Source organism: Chinchilla lanigera, unplaced genomic scaffold (genome assembly GCF_000276665.1).
Source record: "Chinchilla lanigera isolate Chin_1 unplaced genomic scaffold, ChiLan1.0 scaffold00063, whole genome shotgun sequence".
NCBI classification, from domain to species: Eukaryota; Metazoa; Chordata; class Mammalia; order Rodentia; family Chinchillidae; genus Chinchilla; species Chinchilla lanigera.
Window position 1 is genome coordinate 3,341,524 of NW_004955464.1, and position 14,385 is coordinate 3,355,908.

Consider the following 14,385-nt stretch of genomic DNA (forward strand, 5'->3'; position numbering starts at 1 on the left):
TCTTATCCATCTTACTCACTGAACTCTGAGAAGAGTTAATATCTGTATCTAGAGGCAAATGTAGAATGGACACAGATTAGACAATTATGTTTGGGTGTGGATATCAGCTCGGTAATACTTCTTCCATCTTATGCCCAGCGCTAATTGTCTTTATCCATAAGATGGAACAATATACTGGTAACAGTGGTGCATGCCTATAATTCCAGGACTCTGGGAGGCTAAGGCAGGATGAAGAAAAATTTCAGCCCAGCCTGGGTAATCTAGCCACTTAGTGAGACTTTGTCTCAAACAACAACAACATCAACAGCAATAAAAAGGAGCTGAGATGTAGCTCAGTGTGAAAGCCCTGGGTTCAATCGCTAGTATAGGGGAAAAAAAGAAAGAAAGAAAAGGAAAGAAATAATAATAACTATTCAAAGGGGTTGAGGCACAGCTTAGATCAAGTGAATGCATGGGAAACAGGAGCTCACTATAGCTGAGGCTCTGTGCTACAGATTTATATGTATTATATAGATAATAATTTGTTTGTGTCATACCATAAAGGGTAAAGTTGCAAAGTGAACTCAGGTCTGACTATAAACTCTAATACTGTTAATCACAAGCTTCACTGCACCCTGGTTTCAGGCCTGGGACAGACAGTACTTGGGATGGTGATTCCTTTACTGCATGGCTGAAAGGTCTGACCAGAAGTCAGGCTGGGGCTGGCTTACACGTGAGACTGGTGTGGGCAACTGAGGAACCAGAGAGTGCTGGGAGTGGCTGACACCTAAGAACCAGTCACATTTGAGGCCCTGTATTAAGGAAGGGCTTCCAGTGTGGAAACTGTTCCTTCAGATCCTGCTTATCTATATACAAATTAGAAAATTTAGAAATTAGGTACAAATTAGAAAAAAGTGCTTCCTCTGAACGGATGAATTATAAGAAGTTGTTTCCTCTAGAGGAACATAGCTTAGAAGAATCAGGATGAACAGTGTTTGGATGGTGTCTTAGATACTTTTCTCATTGCTGAGACAAAATGCCCGGCACCCAAAGTTAAAGGAGGAAAGGTTTATTTAGCTTAGTTTGTAAAAGTTTCAGTCCATAGTCAGCTGGCTTCAAAGCAGGGTGGCTGGCAGAGAAGAAACAGTTCATGGCAGGCAGAAGACAGAAAAGCAGTGAGGTAGCAAAGAAGCAGCAGGGAATGACAGCAGCTCTTTCTGTCCCTTATGTTCTATCCAGGCTACACACCCTTAGAGCAGTAGCACTCACACCTAGGCTAGACCTTCTTATTATCCACACCCAGAACAATGCCAAACCATTCAGGGGACTAATTTAGTAATCACACACCCTTGATCCCAGCATCACACACTGTAGATCCAGCTACTTTTGAAAAGCCCTACCTATGGCTGCATGAGGCTGTGGGGGGATATCTAGACACAGCCACAGCAGATAAAAAATTAGGGTCCTTCCTCCTGGTGGAGCAATGAATGTAGTGTGCACTGGATTTTGGCAAGCATGCTGCTCCTTGGCTGGTGAATTTATGCACTATCAGTACAGCAATAGAAGTGACCCTGGTCTTGATGGGAACATGAGTATAATCTCGAGGAATCTGATAAAAGGTGAATATGCAGAGAAGCAATTTTTCCTAGGTAGGTAACACCACTGGCCTGAGCCAGAATTAGAATCCAGCTCTGAATGACTCCAAAGCTAGTATAGTGATCATAAGAATCACTTGATAAAAATGCTGATTCGCAGGATATTTCCAGAGTAAGCTAGCTCAGCAAGTCTGGGGTGAGGACCGTAGGACATAGTGCTCTCCACCATGCTGTCAAGCTTTACAGAAGCTGTCTCTGTTAGCAGCCACGACCGCCATCTGGTTTCCAGGACTCTGAGTCCTTCAAGGGCAGGGCTGTGAGTGATCCAAGTCCACGTCCATAGCACTTAAAGCCAGGGTTGGCCCAGAACAGGAAAACAATCAACACAGAACCCATCTATCAAGTGAGTGACCTCATAGTCCATGTAAGCATTCTGACTTAATTCTGGCTTAGGTGGTATGCTTTTATCATGTCTGAAAATGTAACCGAAACGACGGGTATTCCTTGCTGCCTCCTCACTTCTTCCTGTTCTGTTAACTGCTGCCTTTCCTCAACTTGCCCCAAACAGCACAAGGCTTCTCATTCTGGAAGATCCTTCAGACTAAACTCTAGGCCTTGGCATGTTTCCCAATATCCATCTTATCAACTGTAGGATCTCAGCTCTGGGTCTAACTCCTTTCCATGATCGTGCACAGTTGGGCTTCATCTCTCCCAGTATAAAATGAAATGGTTTAACAGTACGATTTCTGAGGTCTTTTCCAACTCTGACATGCTAGAACTTTCTGGCTGAAATCTAGAATTTCTGGTGAATTCTGGAAGATGTGATGGGCTATTCTAGGCCTTTCTCTCGGCATCTTTCAGCCTGTTGATGGCAGCCCAGGCAGTGAACAGCTGCAGACTGGGACTTCCCTGAGGTCTGCTTTGCCGGTGGCTCTGCCTCGCTTGCTAGGCAGCTTCTAGCAGGCTCCGGGGCCCACGTGGGCAACTCAGTAGAGTCTGGCTTGCTGAAGGGTGCACTGGGTGGGAGTCCAGTTGGACGAGGCATGCGTGGGCAGCTCGGGAAAGCTGGGCAGTTCAAAGGAAAGGGCTGTATGGAGAGGTTTCCAAAGGCGCTCACCCTCCAGGCTTTGAATTCAAGCTCCATCGGAAAAACACAAGTGTCTGATTCCAAGGGAACAGCTTCTAGTAAGAATAATAAAAAGGGGCTTTGAAGGTTTCTTGGAAATCAGTTTCTATAAAACACTGTTTTGAGAATTTGAGTGCAAGTCAAGCAGAAACACGGACTGAAATTTTTCTCTTCATACTCATTCTTTTAAATTATTTTATTTAAAAATATATCAAAATAATGTTTACATTTGGTTAAGTAATACAAACAGCATAGAAAAGTATAAAATAAAAGATATGCCCCTCTCTCCCTCACTTCTCATCCCCAGTGACACGAGAAAGAATTGCTTTGTGTGTGTCTGAGGGTGATCACTGTGTGAGTTTTGCAAATGAAAACACATTCCTCATGCTGGTAGCATGCACTTTACCTAGAATTTACCATCTTAACTCTAAATATTCAGTTCGGTGACATTGAATATACTGACTGCTGTGCAGCCTTCGCCACCTTCCCTGTAGGGAATAGTTTCATCTTCCCCTGCTGACACTTTACCTGTTAGATGTTAACTGTTCACAGTCCCTGGCCACTATCATTCTAATTTCTCTCTGTGTGAATGTGATTTGTCTAGGAACTGGGTAACATGGACTCATACATTTGTCCCCTGGTGACCGGCTTGTTTCAAATAAGATGAACAACTTTTTCTTGATTATTTTTTATTTCAGGTAGCTATTACTGTAATTCTATGTGCTTACAAGGTATTATTTAATCTCTCAAACTGAAACAGTATTTATTGAGTCCTTGATGAAAGATTAGCAGAATCGCCCCACTTCTACCTCCCCTTCACACTCTCCATCTCTGTGCTATTTATTATTTTTAAGTTTTCAAGTAGGTGTTCCTCTCTACTGCACTCCAGACCCCCAAGCTCAGCTGCCTGCTCCTTCTCTGTCCGGACTTGGGGTCTGACAGACAGCTCAGACCTAAAGCACTCCGAAAAATGTCCCAGTCTCCCAGCCCACTGCCCCTTTGTCTTTTCCAATCTACTCCCCACAGTGTTCCCCTCAGGAAAAGTCACCTTCAGCCTTGGACTTGTTTGTTCCCGATCTTGTAATGAACTCTGCCCTTTCACACCTCACACTGGAGCTGGAGGAAACGCCTTTCCTTTCCTTCAAAAAGCACCCAACTCTGAACACTTCTTGCCAACTCACTGACACCCATGTCAGCAGTGCCTCTCAGCTAGATTATTGGAGTATTCCAGCTTTTCTCCTGTATCTCCCCTTGCCTTCCCATAGCAATGGTACAAAGTAAATACCCACATAATGTTTTTAAAACAACCGTCTGGCCGGGCCATGCTTCTGATAGAATCAGCCAGGGCTCTCCATCTCCTTCAGAATAAAAGTGAAGGGCTTGGCATGGGTCAGGAGCTCTGCCCCCGGTGCTTTGCAAACATTCATCTGAATAGTATCTGCTCAAGGATCTTGTTAAAGTGCAGACCCCATTCCCTGGGGCATCTGGTGCTCTTGTCCAGTACCCTTTACTGCAACACCCCCTAGCCTCCTCTCCAGGCCATGTTCCTATTGGGCCTCTGGGGTCTTCACTTCCTCCCCAGTTCCTTCTGTGTCTTCTCTCATCTCCCTATTTTGAAGAAGCAAACCTTCTCTCTATGGTTCTCCCTAGTTCTTATCTTTGCTTAATCTTTACAGCAAGAGCGTCCAAAGTATGGCGTGCAGGGTTTGGGTCAAGTTGGTCCCACAACCTGTTTTTGTAACTAAAGTTTTCTTGGAACGAAGTCATATGCATTTATTTATGAACTGTTTGTGGCTGCTTCCCTGCTACAATGGCATGGTGAAAGACTGAGACGGAGGACTGTGGCCTACAAAACCTAAAATATTTGCTTTCTATCTGCTCTTTAAAGAAAGTTTGCTGATTTCTGCTTTTTAGCATTAATCACCATCTACCCTACAAGATAAAGGACTTGCTTATTTGTTTGTAACCTGTTTTGGAGCGTTAATCACCATCTACCTTACTAGATAAGGAACTTGTTTGTTTACAGTCTGTTTTGGCTCATGAGAATGTAGACTCTGTGGTTAAAAGGGCTTTGTTTTGTTCACTTTTTTTTGCTATGTAGTTCAGGCTGGTCTTGGAAATTCACAAAGATCCTCCTGCTTTAGCCTCTTGAGTGCTGGGATTACACACTCTTATATTCCTTGTACCTAGACAGATGGCAAGCATAGTCAGCAAATATTTGCTAAGTGAATGATTGTAAATTAAAATACATATATTAAAAGGTTTGTTTTGTCCCATGTTTAGACAGTGTCTCTGATGTTCTGCTATGCAAGGGGACACTGAGGACAGAATATTTGTCCTTTGTTCCTCCCCTCTTTCCTGTTCCATGGCCAATATAATTTCCATATTGCTACAGTTGATGGCAGTCATATCAACTGTGATTATCACTAAATCTGAATAGCTTTCTTCACAGATTGAGTCTAAAGCTGGTCCTAGAACCATTTCAAGTGTTTTGATTTGGAAAAAAATATTTCCTATAAGATCTGGGGATATGACTGAACCTAGGGAGAAGAAATGGTAATTCTAAGCCTTGGGCCATGAAAGGGAGTGTTTCTGTTATCAGAAGCAGGCAGAGTCTTTTCTCAATCCCTATTAATTTCTTAAAATAATATGTGTTTGAGTCATGATCTTTGTATAAAGCTTCTTTCTTATTTTTTCCAAGATTCTAATAATTCTTTAATTTTTTTTTTTTTTTTTTTTACTTCATCGAATTTTTAACATCACTGTCCTTCTCAATCCTATACTTTTTGAAATGGAATTCATTTCATTCTTTAAGATTTTTTTTCACAAAACTTAACTGTTTTTATTCTGATTTTGATGGAATGCTGACTGGTTGTATTACAAAGTGGCTAACCTGCCTTTACATTTTGCTTCTGGGTGCCTTCCCTTATATTTTGTGTCATACCTGCTTTGCTTTCTTAGCTTCCGCTTTTATTTTGCTAGATCATATCCTCAAGTAATTGCTTTAGCAGAGGCATGTTGAAGGTAACTACAGCGTCCTGGGAGGACACAAGAAGTGTGGGAAGTAACTGCAGTTGCTCACATTCTTCAGTGTGTGGCCTCGTCCTTCCAACCTTCACGTCCAGCAACTTTACATTTCTCTGATCACTCTGTCGGAGGAGTATATCCCTGTAATCATAGTATGAGGATTTCCTGCTTTGGGAAAAAATATTTTTAATAAACAAAAACTGTTTATATTTGTGGTGTACAGCATGACGTTTTGAAATATGTATGCATTATAGAATGGCTAACTAAATTAATGAACATCTTCAGGGTGATTCATGTCAAAGTTGTTAATTTGATCATATGTGCAGTTTCTTTGGTCTTGACATATTTACATGTTTCTGGAATTCAGGTGTGGACACTTTGGTGGTAAACTATGGGGACTGTCATGCTTTTGCATGCCAGATAATTTTTTGGAGTCCTGGGATTTCTTTAATTGGCTTCATGCTTATAGAATTTTAGGTCCATATCAGGTTCTCTTTTAACTCTACCACTATTATCTAGGAGTTTTGACGAGATCTGAATGCAGTCTGAATTTTTTCCTTGTCTTAGTTACTTTCCTCTCATTGCTGAGACAAAATACCCGAGGCTCAAAATTAAGGAAAGAAAGGTTTATGTAGCTCAGAGCTTGGGGAAGTTTCAGTCTGTAACCAGCTGGCTTCAAGGCAGGGTGGCATGCAGTGGGGCAACAGTTCTTGGTGGTGGGAGAGAGCAAAAGCAAAAAGAGCAAAAGGGAGGTAGGGAGTAAGCCTCTTTTCCTCCCTTATATTGTATGCTGGCTACCAGCACTAGGGTGGGTCCTTTACACTCACAGCATCTGAATGCCCTCCTCTTGCACAGGCTCAGGATGTTTGTAAAGTGAGGACCTGGTCCCCTGCTGTCACTTAATTAAGCTTCTAAACCTCTCAAGTTGACACAGTGTATCAACCATTACAGTCCTTTGTAGGTACATTTACTGTTGTATCTTTTGGCAACTTCCTCTTTTAGAAATGTGGCCTTGAAACTTCAGTAGGTTATGCTTGGGACTCAGGCTGTATTTGTCTGCTTTATTTACATCCATTATGTGTCACTCTGAAATGATTCTTCCAAACTGTAGATGTGGATTTTTATGTATGATAAAAAATATTTTTTCCTACCTTTGTCCTTTAATAATACCTGTACACTTGTGCCCTGCACTGATGTCTGCACTTATTTTTTCCATATCTGAAACTCCTATGGGAGGAATGCTGAGCCTTTGAGGCTTTGCTCCTTTAGTTTTAACTTTTAATTTTCTCATGTTTTCCTTCTCTTCCATTTTTGCTCCATACACCATGAGATTTCCTGGACTTCATCTTCTAGATTGCTAATCTGGTCTTTAAACATGAGCAATCTATCTTCCAGCCCTCCTACTGACTGTTTAAACATGCGGTAAATGTAGCTTAAATTTCCAAGAACACAACTGCCTGTTTCTCGTAGTAAAAATACATTCTTAAATTTCTCAGAGGTTATTGGTTACCTTTAATTTGAATATTCTCTCTTGGTTCTTTCTTATTTCTATTTCTTTTAATCTTTGCTGCTTGTAACACTTAACTGGTGTTATGGCTTGCATCTAGATGCCTCCCTCGCCCCACCGAAGACTCATGTGCTCATAGGTGGGGCTTTTTGGATGTGGCTGGATTGTGGGCGTGTGATGCTGGATTAGGATGTGTGATACCGGGATTAAAGGTGTGTGCTAACTAAATTCTTTTAGCATGGTTCCAGGGCAGTTAGTGGAAGCCCCATTCTGGGTGTGAGTGGTATCAATGAATAGGCTTGTAGCCTGGATAGGATATGAAGGGACAGAAAGAAGGCTGCTTGCTGCTCCCTGCCTTCTGCTTGCCACACCATTGAACTGTTTCTCCTCTGCCGTACTCCTCTGCCATGCCACCCTGCCTAGGAGTGAGCCAACTAGGGACTGAAACTTCTATACACTGTGAACCAAAATAAACCTTTCCTCTTTTAAATTGTGTATGTAAGATACTGGTCTCAGTAATGAGAAAATAATTAAGAGAGTTGTTTTGAAATGTTGGTCTTAGTTTTTAACATTTGTCTTAGTTTTTTTCCTTTTCAGTTTTCCTCAAATGCTGTCCAAACCCTTTTTGTACTTGTGAGTCGCAGGCACTGCTGAGTGGCATCAGTGGGAGCAGCCCTGCTTGGGCTCCTGTGGCCTGCACAGTGAGTGTGCAGGGGTGGAGCCCTCTGATGCACTCCCCTTCCGGATGGAAGCTTCTTTCCTCTTCTGCAGGGCGAGCTTGTTTTCTGGATTTGCCTCAAACTCTTCTCTGCCTCTGTTCACCCCACTCAGCCTTTGGAGGGAGTGGCTTGAGCCCACTGACTAGGGGTAAAGTTCAGCTGCACTGGAGAGGAGAGACTGGCAGATTCCTGAAGATTTGGGGCAAGTATGTGCTAGCCTGAGGCAGGGAGTGCGAGGACTCAGCCAGGGAAGTAAAAAATGTGATGAAGGGAAAGAAACAGATTCAGGAAATGGCAAGAGGACAGAATGGATGGGATTTGGTGGCAGCTTGACAGGAAGAGGAGACAGGCACAGTTTCTGAAAGTCCTTCCAGTGCTGGGGTCTTGTATCCAATGTTTACAGAAAGGAGATATATAGAGATATATAGGTAATATATCTATCCTTATATTATGTATATAAAAAGCAGAAATCCTGTGGCAGGGTAATTCATATGACTGGACTAGTGATTTATATGACTGCTCCAGTCCTTCCCAAAGCTGCAGTCCCAGCAGAAATGAGGAAGAGGCGTGCCTTCGGTTCTGTTCCTGACAGCCACGCTGTCCACTTCCTTCCCAGGAAACTGTCTGGGAGGAGTGTGTTCTGGACAGATACATGAGATCAGCTTCTTGTCAAGTTTGGATTAATTTCTAAAAATTGGATTAACATCCAACTGAAGTGAATGTCAACTGCTTGGAATGTGTCTTTGGATCTGAGTGATTTTGATATGAACCAAATGTGATCATCTTGTAAAGTTTCATGCAGAACCAGCAAAATGTTTCAACCACATTCCAAGTTTAACTCTTAGGAACCCTCCAAAAAAAGGACCATGTTCCACCTGCTTTGTTTTCATGAATGTCTATTTATCATCATATTTCTTTCCTTTTCCCAATCATGACAACACAAAAATGATCAGGACAGGGAGGGAATAGCTCTTACCATGGACTCTGTAGATTAGGCACATCCACTAGAGTTACAGCTTAGGGCCTCAGACTCAGAGTTAAAATAAAAATTGCTGTCTCCCCTTAACAGACATGGAAATTAGGTTTCAAAGGGGTTTTTAGTTAGCTGGTGGGACAGGGGGATTCAAATCCAGACCCATGTGATGTATGGAGCACCTATTAATGACCTGGCATTATACCAGTATTATTTCATTTAATCCTCACAGTAATGCAAAATGCAAAGGCTTAGAGAGGCAAATAAAAAGAGGCTTAGCAAGATTAAATAACTCCCCTAAGGTCACTTACAAGACAGACCCTGAGATTCTTTTTCTTTCTTTATTTGCAAGCCAAAAATAAACATTCTATACTTAAAGGTGTGTTGAGCAGCTTAAGGGCAGTATTATGCCTCATTGCTTGGGAAATGCCTTATGATGATATTCAGACAAAGAGTGAAGCTTTTTATGTTCAGAAGCAAAAACCTCTGCTTGATGGCCATTCATAAACCCCCAGAAAGGAGAGAAAGAGAAGTAAATTGTTCCAGACCCTGTATTAGGCTGCTCCGTATGTCACATGTAATCCTAATATTCCAAACAACTCTTGGGGGTGGTATGAACTATTCTTATTTCCAAGATGAAGAAGCTGAAATTCAAAAAGTTTATGGAAAGCATATATAATTTGTCCAAGGTCCATCTGATCCCAGAGCTGCAGGTTTTCAGGATGATAGTAACGCCTGGAGAACAGTTATTTAGAGGGACATGAGGAAAGGAAGAGGGTGATCAGAGCATACTCTACCTTTGGTATTTCACTTGGCTGGTGATATTTCCCTGGGTAGGAGGGGAATAACCACCTTTTGATGAAGTTTGCAGATGATTCTAAATCAAGCCCTTAGTAAACATGAGCAACACAGAAAGGCAATACAAATGATCCCAAATGCAGGAGGTTAGAAGTGCAGACAGGAAATAACATGATGAGCCCGATTACCACACAGGAAATTCTGAATTAAAACCTTAGGGCAGCCAATGTGAAACAGGCACTAACATAAACCTCTTTCAGTAGCTTGGAGCTCTGCTGTTGGAAGGGCATGCGTGGTCATTTTATCCAAGTCCTTCATCTACAGATGAGGAAACTCAGACAGGGGAAGGAAATTATCCAAGGCTACAATCAAATTCAAGGCAAAGCTGGATAAGCCCCATGCCTCCTGCCTGCCGACTGACTTCTTTTATTACTGTCCATTGGTTTGGCAGCCAGAAGGTCTCAGGCCTAACTGAACCTCTGAAAAGCTAGTTGTCCTCAGGTACTACTTAACTTCTTGAAACTGTTTGCTTATTTGAAAAATGATAAAGTAATACTTATTCCTTAGGGTTATTTTGGAAAATAAATGAAATAAGGACTGGCACCTGGTATATAGGGGTTCAGAAAAGGTAAATCCTTCATTTATTAGCAGCAGGGAAATGCCATAGAGCAACAGTATGACCCTGTGTGTGCTGGGTTCTTTATACCATGAATGGATGGAAACTTATAGGTACAGTGGAGTTAGGGGATAGGATACAGCTGCAGTGGGTGGTCTTTTCAAAGTAGTGAGTCAAAACTCAAGTGGAGAGGGTCTATGACATACAAGGCAGACTTGGTGCCACTTACGTGGCTTGGACAGCGTGGGATGCAGGAGGGCATGGTAGAACGATGACCATCCCTGAGAGCACCTATGAAGGCCAACTAAAGGAGTTTAGACTGGAGCTGAGGAAAGTCATTGTAGAGAAGAATTCCACAGAAAACCTGCTGGAGAAATGACTTGTGCATTGTACAATGGCAAATGTAAAAGTTGGAATACACATAACTTGTCCATGTGATAAGAAGTTTGTTCAGGTGAGAGCATTAGTCAAGGCTCCAAGACTCTACAATGTACAGAAGAAATAGTCCCACACTGATCCCATATCTCTCTAAGATACAAGAGGCTGAAGATAGATCAAAAGATAGGAAGCTAAAAGAGGATTGCGCAGAGCGTGTCTTTGGCATCAGGTGAGTGTATTTGGTGAGAGGTGAGGTTTGACTCTTCCTCCCCAGGGAAGCAGTAGGGGCCAGCGCACATCCTTTTTCCCTCAGAACAGGAGCAAAGGCTTCCATGGGGACCCCAGGGAGAGGCTGAATGGCTTTCCGTCCTGCCTGGGGAAGTAGCCAGCACGCTGCGGGCTGGATGAATGTGCCTCCCAGAGTTTTTCAAGTGGAAGATTTGGATTTGTGTTTGCAGTTCTTGAAGAACAGATATGGACCATGTAGGAAAGAGAGAGAGAGAGAGAGAGAGAGAGAGAGAGAGAGAGAGAGAGGGGGACTGAAGCCACTTAAAATTGTAATCAAGTGAACTACTGAGGAAGGGTGTAAGACCCTACTTAAGTAGGACTGGGCCGCTGGAAAAATGGGGCTAGACCAGGGAAATGGAAAACAAGATTACAATGAGATGCTGTTACTAGAATGGTTATTAGCAAAATCCAAACAAAAAATAACAAATGCTGGGGATAATAGGGATTGGGTATAATACTCATAAAAATGTTACCTTTGAAAGTATTTAGTAAAAGCATCTCTAGGTCATTATCTGATAAACAACTATTTTCCTCCCTTCTCTCTTTCTTTAAACATTTTTCCTCTTTATCTTTCATACTTGAAAGCCCAGTAGCATTTGGGGGTGGGAATCAGAGAAAGATTCAATGGCAAAGTTCAAGACCAAGGATATATAATGTGTTGGAGGAGAGTTGAAATAAAACTACTAATATCATAGTGAAAGGAATATGGGGATTGGAGTGAGAAGAATTGGATTTGAACTCATCACTGTCACATTCCAGCTGACAACCTTGGCAAGTTAGTGAATTTTTGGAGTGTTTTTTCCTTTACCTATCAGTGAAGTTAATAAGATGTCTACCTCCATCCTGGGAGGAGAATCTGTATCTCATTTATCTCTACATCCTTACTGTCCATCAGAACATTTAGCATAGAATAGTACTAACAACATAAATAATAACAAATGATGCTCTTCTAAACATTTGAAGGTACCAATTCACTTAATCCTTAAAACAACACTGTGAGGGAGATACACTTAGTTTTAATAAGTACTTGGGGAAGGGATAGTTACTAACATATCAGTAAAAATCAAAAGTGGTAATGTTAGGCAAAAGTAATTTGTAAACTTAAATGTCATAAAAAGATAAAGTAGTAATGAGGTTCTGAGTCTTCGTTTAATCCAGGAGATACACTTCTTGAGAAAGAAAGATCATTGGTAGAGTGGACTAGCATTGCTCTTTGTTTACGCTGTTTCTTTTAATCTTCACTGAGAACTTTAAGGAAGACTTATCTCCTATTTTATAGATTTGGAAACTGAAGCTCAGATAAATAAGTACTTTAGTAACTTGCTGAATGGCCACCCAGCTTGAAGTGGCAAAGTTATGACCCCAACCTAAATCGCCTGTCTCCAAAGCCCTGGCACTCCCAGAGATGGCTAGGAGAGGGGAATAAAGGGAGGACTGGAGATGGCAAAAAAGGGGCTTCCGGTGACTTTGTAGCTCTCCTGAGGCCAGAGTGAGTCAGAATTGGGGTTAAAAACATCAGCGGAGGAACTGGAGCCCTGCACCTCTGGTTCCAGCACTGTTCCCAGTGCTTTTCTTATCATGAGAGTCACAAGTAGACGTTCCCTAAGTACCTACATTCCCAGGAAAAGGCCGGTGGTGGCTGCAGGAGCTGCAGCTGATAGGAAACTTTTATTTCTAGAGAAATCTGAGAGGGCAAGAGGAGAGCAAGGGCTAGGTGTGTGCCTGTGGGCTCTTACATGTGGACATGATGACACTTCTGGCTTATGCTTTTGACTCTTTTCCCAAGTGCTGTGTCAATGGCACAGTGCAAGGGGGAGGAAGGAAGGACTAGAAGTCAGGCCATAGCTCTGGGGACCGGAACCATCATCTAACTTGCTTTGGGCCCTTGAGCCTTCCCCAGCCCTTCCTTCCAGAGGACCTCATTTTGCACAGCTGAGTAAGTGTGGGCCAGGCCAGCAGGCCCGTCCTGCTCTGTATTCTGTGGCCTTAATTTATTGTTTTGTATTCTAACTTTCCACGCCTTGGGAAGGGCAATTCAGATCTGACGCTGCGAGAGAAGGAGGCATTCCAGACTGCTATTTCTGATGTAGATTTCCTGCTTTCAGTCCTAGGTCACCCAGTGTAAAGCCTTGAGCAGTCACTAACCTCTCCAAGGTGCCAGCTTCACCTGCTGTAAGTGAGGGCAACGGTAGCACCTACCTGACTGTGTACCAGGAGGCAATGCACCTACTTCTCTAAGCACCTTCTTCAGGTTTGGCTCCTAGCAAACACTCACCAAGTGTTACTTTTTGTAAACTCTTATCAATGCTGTCATTTTACACACCAGAAAATGGACCCTCAGCAAGTGTAAGCAACTTGCTGAAGGCCCTAGGACAAGAACGTGGTGGGAAGAGGGGCAAGAGGGGTAACCCTGGAAGTGTCAGGATGGTGCCTGGCTGCTCTTTGCCCCTTCCTCTATCTGCCCATTTCTGCCCTAAATCTCAGGCAAGAAAGGAGGCAGAGTACAAGTGTGCTGGTTTTTAAGGCACCACCCTCCAACCAAATGCAGCTGGACCCTGTGTAGACAGTGTTCTCACCACCAGGCTAACCATCCCTGCCGGGAGCCAGGAGACTGGTGGGTAATGGTAGCACTGGGTGGGGTCATCCCCCAACAGCAGTGATCACTGCAGCTGCATCTGCTCAATGTCATTCCCCAGCTGGCCAGATCCTAGCTTTCCAGTCTCATCTCCGCAGTGTTTGCTCAGCCTCATCTGTTCTTGGGCTCGACATACAAGGACCAGTCAGCCCCAGCGGCTCCCCTTTCGTTCCTACTTGTGACAACAAAACCTGATTGAAAAGGCTCATCCTATTGCTAATATAGATTTAAGCCTGATCATCAAAATGTATTAGAAATGCCAAAGTCTTTTCCAGGTTACATTGAATGTAGAGGGGGCAATTATCACAAAATAAAATTTGACAATGGCTCAGACTGTGGTACTAATTTTGTTACTGACCACTCTTCTGCAGAAATAGAAGATACCACGAGCTAATCAGTTTGTTGTTGAAATTGGATCTGCACTGTTTGATGTGAGAAATTGGATTCTCTATGAGTGAATAGCCACAAAATAAAATTAGCAGTGAGGCCATAGTTAATAAAATGGGGCACAGCAATAAGCTGATTCAGCAAATCGAATCTATGTATGACTGAAATGAAGATGATTTCATCTCTAAGAACAGGAAGTGGGAGAAATGAAAGTGAACAAGGAGAATATGAGCACAATTGTCTATGGTACAATAATGATTTAAGTGGCTGCATCCACAGATGTCTATTCACAAGCGAGAACACAGCTGATAAGTCAGGCACAGGCTCAAATTCCCAAGGTCAAAATGGCTTCTGTTT